We start from the raw sequence: 7386 nt of genomic DNA, 5'->3' as shown, positions 1-7386 counted from the left end.
TAAGTGTGTTTAAAATGACTAGTTTAAATCAGTGTTACTCAAATCATTTAGTTTACTTCAAATAAAGAAGTAAACTCATAAAGGATCTCTCTTTTAAATGTCTTTTTTTTTTACTCAGACAGCCTTTATTTGAGAGTAGTTAGACAGGTAAGTGGGGAATGAAGGAGAGGGAAGACATGCAGCAAAGGTCATCTTGCCAGGAATCGAACCAACGATGGCCACATCAAGGACTAAGGCCTCGTCTGTTTGTTGTGCTCTGCCCCTGCCCACCACAGCACCCTGGTTGATACAGGATCTGTCCCTAGTGAAGTTTGCGTCATGACGTCAGACGTAGGATACGAACGCAGCATTGAACTTAAATGTTTCAATTAAAGTCAAAGTAAAAAGTTCCTATATGTTAACAAATGTGTAAAAATCCTGTTTACTGTAAAAGTTGCATACCCATACCAACTCAATAACAGACAAGAGGTGATTGTCATTTTATTACATGCAATGTAGATCATTATGAATACATGAAAGTCAAAATTTCAAATACATGAATTTCGCTGGTTGCTTTGCTGGAGGAGGGCAGGGGATTGTTGCCTCCTTGTCGGAGCCACATTGCCTGCTGTGTGACAGGTTCATTATGGTACCAACACTCTGCGGCTCAGCTGTGCTGAGTGAGCCATCCTTTTGTTTCCTGTCCTGCAGCATACCATTGTCAGCCATCAGAGCAAAGGAGACTCATTCCACTCCATGACCACATTGCAAATGAAACACATATTTGTAAAGCTGAGTAACGCTATCAATCGATGCTTGATAGTCTAAATCCCAACTCATCCAGGCAAGGCAGAGTGAGATGGTTTTTAGGGCTGTGTGATGATAGACTGTATTGTTTGAACAGGAGCACTGAGCTGCTTACACATCGTTTGACAGAAGGAGGGTTGGGACAACACTGGGACAATTTAAGGAAAAATGGTTCAGAACTAAACCAATTTACACAAAGGTGTAAAAATTTGCACAGAAACATAAAGATAGAACACTAAACAGCCTATATAGATTGTTTAGCAGCAAGAAAAGGAAGTTGATTTTAGTTACACTTTAATTAGTTTAGACCAGTGTTTCTCAGCGCCCCCCTTTTGTAAAAATGTCCGCCAGCGCCCCCTGCCGTCCTCTGAACGCCCCCTGGGGGGCGGTACCGCCCACGTTGAGAACCGCTAGTTTAGACAAAATGATACATTTGGTATCATTTTGTCCAAGCAACATTTCACAATGCAAAGACAAACATTATTTTTGGGAAGTAATGACTTTGATTTTTGGCTGAATCAGAAATCAATGATGTTTGAAAAACGTATTCTCAATTTACTTATTGATCTTTCACTAATAGATCAGTTAATAATTTTGGAAAAGAAAGACATGATGTGGAGATGAGACAAAGCTTTTGCAGAACATTGGGAAGAACAGTTGCTGTTAGTCACTCAGCCAGCAGCTGCAGGAATGTCGACTTGGCTTTGGGTAAATGGGCAGTAGAGTCAGCTCAGTGATGGTATTAGTGACTATCAAACAAAGTCGCTGAGCGGCTGAGTAGGGGAGTGGTTGTTGACGCGCAAGCTGATCAAAACTTAAATCCAAGCTGCAGTTGCAATGATTTTATTGTCAATATCCAAATGCAAACAGTGTTCAAAAGCAGCATAAAAACGGATTCGTAGAATTAAACAGTGATCAAAGACAAAACATAGCGGTCAGCAAAAAGTAGACCTCCCCCATCACCCACTCACTGAAGTCACCAGGTGAGCAACAGGTGATCTACAATCCCTAATAACACCACGTGATCTCACATTACCCCTATCCACAACAGATGGGATCAAAGGCAGTCTAATTATCTAGATTCTGCTGAAATTCAATTCAAAACTTAAATTGACAGAAAATATACATTTCAGAGGAGTTTAAATTCACATGACTAATACAGGAGTCTGTAAATCCCCTGGAAGGCCGAGCACCTTCCAGCTTTATGTGTCCTACAGGGTACCTTCACTTCTCTTCCTGGGCTGGTTTCTGGCACAGATTTTATCCTTTCAAACTCTTATATTTTCTGCATCTTGCAGTTAAAACAAGAGCAGCATCAACCATACCTGGAAAAGATTTCTGAAATTTTATCTACACCTTATGATTAGAACATTTTAACCTGCTCTTTTTAGTCTCTGTGACGTCAGAATCTGAATGATAAAGTAAAACTTGTATGGTGTGCTGCTGACCCCTAGTGATTGCCTTCAAACCACAGATGAAGATGGTTTTACAGCAATAAATCAGATGTAAATGAGTAAACTAATACATGCTATCTGTTAGATTCAGGCCAACCATTTCACCTGCCGTAGCCTGTGCCTATTTGGTCTGGGGGGATACACTCACCCACCCACCACCACAAATCAAATACAGACACACACACACACCAACACATATAAGCCAAATGGATGAAAGTCATACAACAATGGAATAAAAAAAAAAATATATATATATATATCAGTATGTTTTATGATCCATTATCTTTTTCTGGCTCAGTGTTTGGTGTTTTCTGTGTTCTGAAGCCCCCAGACTGTCATGTCATAACCTTCAGTGACACTCCGCTCAAAGAGTTCTACCAATTTCTACTTGTGTCAGTGTACTTCAACAAAGAGCATAAGATGGCCTCCCACTGCATGTGAGAGTTCATTCATTCTGTCTGGTTCCATTTTGAGGGGTGGTAAATAAAAGACATGACTCCTCAACACAAATCAAATGAGGTTCATGAGGCATACATTTTTGACATTGAGTGACACTCACCAGCTCTCACATTACACATTTGCAAATCTATGAGTAGTTCTTCGTAGATTTGCATTCCTTGTAGATTTGCGTATGTGTAATGTGAGCGCAGAGGAGAGATGAGCAGAGAGATAATGAATAGCAGCTGTTTCCAGCAGCATGTTGGCCTTCTCTGTCAATAAGTGATGACCCCGCTGGCTAGCACTTAGCCATTCTGGAGTCACTTAATACTGAGGTTACTGACCCTGCGATTGCATAATGTCTGCTTGCATAATGTGCTTGAATTACAAACTGGGATGTTGGTGGATCTTCTTGCTTTTCTTCCACATCTTTTTGAAAGAGTATTGACCAAGACCTGCGGTGAAAGGAGAAACACTCAGAGGTTGGAGTTTATTACCTGATCTGGCCTGTGAGCTACGTTATTGATTATTGAAGGGTGGTCCTTCTGGACAGTGTCATCTCTCTCTCTCAAACACACACTAATATACATTTATTGGTAAGCAGGTTTTCCAACAAAGTATCTTTTAACCTCCATTCATAAATTATCTGAATTTTTGATGTACAAATTAACAGGATGCTTGTATTGAAAGTACTATGTGTGCGTGTGTGTGCCTGCACGTGTGTGCGTGCGTGCATGTGTGCGTGTGTGTGCCTGCGTCTGTGTATGCGTGTGCGTGTGTGTGTGTTCTGGCAGATAAATTTTCATAAAAGTCACAAAAGAGAAATATTTTGGACCATGGTAAAACACCACTCATTGTGGAGACACGGATGGCCTGAGTCTCTGTTATATTGGTTGCTTAGCTTGTTTTTTTATAATAACAGAGAGTAGTGAGCACTACAGATGATCTACCTTAGTGGGACTACAACCAGAAAGTGTTAACCCATGGGTTAGCTCATATTTCAGTATGAGAAAAATTTACAACAATAACACAGAGGTTTTTAAAAAAACAAATTGTGTTTAGAGTTGTCAGTTTAATGTGACATTCATGTAATGTCATTCAGTTTCTTCTATTTTTATTACACCAATTAATTTCTTTTTTGTTTATCTCAATCACCTGAGCGTTTGAACTCTGTTAGCCCAGAGTTCAAACACTCTTTTATTTGAATTTTAACCTATCTTTAAATTACACTTGCATTTATTAAGGAGTTTTCTTTTGTAGAAAAAAATATAACTGAACTGTGAAATAAAGCAAAGTGTAGTTTATTTTGGCTTGCATGTGAAAACAAAAAGTTCACACTACAATGTTATATCCCGAAAGTAGGGCATTTAAGTAGAATTACAGAGCTGTAATATCCTTATAAAAACAATCTACTGAAAGAAAAGCAAAAGGCAGTGAACATATCAGTGTCTCAATAACGTGCCATGTGCCTTAGCACTGATTACTAATTCTCACTCTTTCTAAGTGAGAACTAAGGGCTTCCCTCAAGATATTGCATGATTCATGGCAAAATTAAAGTCAGATTTTCAGGGACTGAGAAAATTGTGGACAAAAAGTATCCACCAGAAACCATCTTTTGTTTTGCCTTAACCCCGTTCACTTACTGTTTTTTTCCAGCAGATGTCGCAGGAACACAATACATCACATATTGAAGTGTTAGAAAAAAGGTGGTTTTACAGTAAGGTCAGATTCATACCGTTTTCCAACTCAAAAAGAACTGAAAATGTTTGGATTTTTACACCATTTATATTTTAAGATAAAAGTGCAACTTTTCTTCTCTTGCTTGAACTTAAACAGATAAGAAAGTATATCTTTCTTGTTATACTTGGCAAATGTGACAAGAATAAAATATTGCATCTGAGGAGGAAAAAATTCTTGCCATTTCACAAGGACTTCTTTGAAAATAGTTTGGAAATGGCAGGTCAGGACCACACCTATGAATGCATGTGCTTGGTTGGGTTCTAATGAAGCCTCAAACATCCAAACCATGTAGAACAAATGCTTTCTGCTATTCTTTTGTCTTCATAAAAGCATTTTAAAAAGCCCTCAGTAGCATTTATAGCTGCTTCGCTCTAACACTGGGATGGCCTGAAGTTCATATGTAAATTCATCTTACTGAGAGTAATTAAAGGAAACAGACACATTTCCCCTCACTTTTGTAAGGATGCAGGACAGAAGTCAAAACGGTTTGATAAAGCTAAGGTCAGAAGTATTCACAGCTTGTTGACATTCAACAAGCTGCAGAGAAAGCTTCATGTTTCTTCAACCTTGTTTCAGACCTCCAGATATATGAGATTCAAAGTAAAAAGGGGAGAAGATGCATGTGTGTGCATGTGTGTGTTTGCATATCTCATCTACTCCTACAAAATGTGTAATCAAACCAAAATTGTTATTTAAACAGTTTTTTTTCTTTTTTCATAAAATTGTTACTTTTAGCATTTGTGGCTTTACTGTTTCAATCACTGGAATTGCAGTCATTCCTAAAATCACACAATGTTCAAAGCAATAAGGCACAAAGATAAAGGTATAAAAAATAATTTCCATTAAATTTTTTCCAAAAAATAATTTGAAGAATTCCATCCTAAAGCAAATATCTCAAATTGTACTAAAAAGAAACCAAAGGAAAATCTCAGCTAAAGCAAATCTAATTAATATAAACAAAAAACGGATCTCCAACAATGAACACACCGGGGAACTTTACACAAAGGCTAGCTTACAAGGCAAATGTTACAAGGGGAGCAGAGAGCAGGGAAGGGCAAATCCTGAATAGGGAACTGATTCAAGTCAGCAAATGAAAAGTACAACACAAATGTTAAAATAAAACACAAAACGGTTTCCAATCCACAGAATTTAGAAATCCCAATAACTCATAAAAAGTCCCATCCTCCAGCCATTTCTTTCAGGCTCAGCAAAAAATAAAGACAGTTAATGATCTACAAACAGTTGAGCTGATTATCAAATATGTACAGCCATATTAGCAAACATCAGAAACAAATGAAATCATAAATAAATGTGCTGTTGTGACAGAAAACGTATGACAGTTATAGAATAAATCCTAGCTCTAAGAAATGGCTGGAGGAACCTCGACAGTTCTCATTCAGGTTCAGATTGTACATCTAGATTCTAGAAAGAATATTTTGACCTCTTGCAGGGGAAAGATGTCTTTCTGCTTCCATTTTTATCTCTGACAATTAAAATATCTCTGGTTGGGTGTCTGTAACTTTTGAATCTCTTAAGAAAATTAAGGTGTGGGTGTGGATGTGGATGTGCGCATGTGTGTGTCACAGTTATTTGTGACACTGTGTGGTCAGGTCTAAGGCCTTGGCAGTCTGATAATCAGACACGATTGTCAGCATTCCAGAGTGCATTGTTTTGACTGCATGGAATGTTGAAGCTGATGTTGCTCCGTTTTCATTGCAAACACAAAACCTGGTTAAGTTTTAATAACTATTTAGTCATGTCTTGATCCTCTACTCATTTTTTTTAAATGATTAAGAAAAAAAATCATGTGACACAGAAGACGCAGAAGGGTTTGTGAAGTCAACAAGTGGAATATTAACCAAGTCCTTCCAACTTTCAAAAAAGTCTTAAAAATTATATTTGATTTTAGAGAGTATCTTTTGAATAGACATAGACAGACTTTATTGTCATTCAATTGAAATTTCACTCATAGACTCCAATAATAATGAAATAAAAAAGTAGTAATGTAATTAAGGTCTTCATTACTTGGCTGTACAACACTTACAATGTGTGTTAAATGATTAAAGAAATGGATACAAACAGATTGAAGTATTTTATTGATTGTGTGTTTTTATGCAGTGGCATCTCAGCTGGAACTGATGGTTTCCTGTTAAAATACAACAAACACAGGGATAATATAAGTATTGTGATTGTCTGAAATGCACTGAAATGTTTGAAGGCTTTGTGTGGGTGTGGCTTATCTCTGTGTCTTCCTCTGCAGGGTGTTCAGGCTAAAAGATTCCCTAGGGGCCTGATCACCTTTTAAAGGTTCCAGAAGAGACCAAAGCAGATGGAAGAGGGGGAGCAATAGAGCTATGCACTTTATAAATTTAATGTTGGATTTATATTTTTATTGATAGAGATTTGTTTTTAGAGATGCTTAAAATGAATAGCATTTAGTAATGTATATTATTCTGAAGATTTGGTTACTTTGTCAAAGTTTGTTTGTGTGTATGTATTTTGTTTTAGCCTGTTTCTTGGTGGGTTTGTTAACTGGAACAGCCAGGGACTATAAAAGGCTGCATGTTGGCCACATTGGTTGTTGTTGCTGCTGAGACCCTAGCCTGTTGTGAGCAGGGTTGTTTGTCTGTTAAATGTTGGTGAATAAACACCCAGTGGGATTGCACTGTTTCTCTGCCTCAAGTCTCTACTTCCTCCAACTTCTAAGGGCCATTCTAACAAGTGGTGTCAGAAGCTGGGGCCGGAGTCACAAGGTGGAGTTGAGGATGACAAAAGACAGAGAAAAGAGGAAACAAGACCAACAGGTGGATCCTGATGATGGAGCAAAGTCATCTGCTGATCAGGTGGGCGTGGCACCCAGCAACCCTGACAAGATTGAGGAGCTTGCAGATTTGGTGAAATCCCTCATTCAGTCTCAATCAGTGAGAGACCAACAGCTTGCAAATGAAGCTTCCCATCAAGAGCATAG

At 38.1% G+C, this 7386-nt stretch overlaps 1 long non-coding RNA gene across 1 annotated transcript in view; it reads right to left on the bottom strand.

The window, feature by feature from the left end:
* Positions 1–6367, bottom strand: part of LOC107834404 (uncharacterized) — a 21761-nt gene extending 15394 nt beyond the window's left edge. The window contains exon 1 of the long non-coding RNA XR_001660195.1: positions 6358–6367. This is a non-coding gene — a long non-coding RNA (uncharacterized LOC107834404). The remainder of the gene's footprint in view (positions 1–6357) is intronic.
* Positions 6368–7386: the final 1019 nt, after the last annotated feature.

The sequence above is a fragment of the Poecilia formosa genome, unplaced genomic scaffold (genome assembly GCF_000485575.1).
Source record: "Poecilia formosa unplaced genomic scaffold, Poecilia_formosa-5.1.2 Scaffold611, whole genome shotgun sequence".
NCBI classification, from domain to species: Eukaryota; Metazoa; Chordata; class Actinopteri; order Cyprinodontiformes; family Poeciliidae; genus Poecilia; species Poecilia formosa.
This window is presented reverse-complemented; position numbering and strand designations above follow the sequence as displayed.